We start from the raw sequence: 1727 nt of genomic DNA, 5'->3' as shown, positions 1-1727 counted from the left end.
TCTATATCTGAATTTAGTGCAGTGTTGCCAACCTCAAAAAAAGATTTTTTTTTTTTTTTTTAATTTATTCATGACCATGGATACAAGTCCTTCAGTCGCAGACATAAATGATATTTACAAAAAAAGGAATGTAGAACAAATTACTATATAAACGCAATTAACAATATTGATAACATAAAAAATTCTTAAACTTTATCTACAGTATTAGTAATGAAGTTAAAAACAGACGTAAAATAAGCTTCGTTGGATAATAAATCTTGAACGCGGCGGGGAACGCATTGTGAATGTTCCTTCGCAATGTCATTAATATCACTAACAAGTATCAGCCGTTGAATGTTGAAATTTTGACAGTCAAATATAATGTGTTTTATGCCTGCATTGTCTTGAAAACAGTATTTACACTTATTGTCACTAATAATATTGAGTCTGTTGAGGTGAACTGGAACTAAGCAATGCCCGAAACGAAGACGATTGATGATCGTAATAAACTTCCTGCCGCAGTATTTAAATTTGCTATACCAAGGTTTAATTGGTAAGTCTCTCTGTAACTCAGCATACCATTTACCTTTAGTTTCAGTTGTTATATCCCAATGGTCTTTCCATATTTTTGATAAATTACTTTTAAGTCGTCGGTAATAATCTGTGAACGGAACTTTCAACATTTCCGAGTGATCCTCATCGTGTTCTCGACTAGCTGCTCGATCCACAATTTCATTCCCTAGTATGCCACTGTGCGAGGGTACCCACACAAATTCTATGTTTTTACTCTGACTCAATGTTCGCAACAGATCTTTAATTTCATAAAGTAAATAATTTTGCTTATATGAGTAATTACAATTACATAAAGATTCCAATACACTCTTGGAATCAGAAACTATTAATATATTTACATTATTTACAAAGTTATTTACAAATATTAAAGCACTTAGAATAGCATAACTTTCAGCTGTAAAGATACTACAATTTTCTTCCAATTTAATACATTTTGTGAGTTTCTTTTGTGGATCATAATATGCTGCCCTAACACTGTTTGCACTTTTAGAACCATCAGTATAGATTACATAGAAATGTGATTTCTTATTCAAAAATTCAAGAAAATCAAATTTGTTATGTACTAAGTCTATATAACATTTAATATCTAGATAGTTAAGCAATGAATTGTAAGGACATTTGTACATTGGCCATTTAGCATTTACATAAATATGATTTGCTGTATTTTTAACATTTAACATTATGATTGGAATTTCAGGCAAGGGGTTAGAAACAATGCTGGAAGCTGAGATATTGGAGGATACAACAGAAGAAAATTCTACTGGATATATAATATTATTAAGGACCATATTTTTATTGAAAGACAATTCCTTCAAACAGAAACGTTGAGCCAAATGTAAACGTCGGAGGGATAATGGAGGTATGCAATTTTCAATCTCCATAGAATTAATAGGAGTGGAGCGCATGGCTCCACAAATTATTCTTAAACTCATATTCTGTATCACATCGAGTCTCCTCAACAATGTGGTGCTAGCATTCATATAAGCCAAACTACTATAATCAAAATGACTCCTAACAATACTTTTATATAGCAAATTTAGAGTTTTAGGGTCAGAACCCCAAAAAGTTCCAGCCAGACATCTCAAAACATTTACACTTTTCATTGCATTTTGGGAGATATAGTTAATGTGTTTATCAAATTTTAATTTGTCATCTAATACTACACCTAAAAATTT

The sequence above is a fragment of the Galleria mellonella genome, unplaced genomic scaffold, assembly GCF_026898425.1.
Source record: "Galleria mellonella isolate WM207_F2 unplaced genomic scaffold, CSIRO_AGI_GalMel_v1 utg65, whole genome shotgun sequence".
In the NCBI taxonomy this organism is placed as follows: Eukaryota; Metazoa; Arthropoda; class Insecta; order Lepidoptera; family Pyralidae; genus Galleria; species Galleria mellonella.
This window is presented reverse-complemented; position numbering follows the sequence as displayed.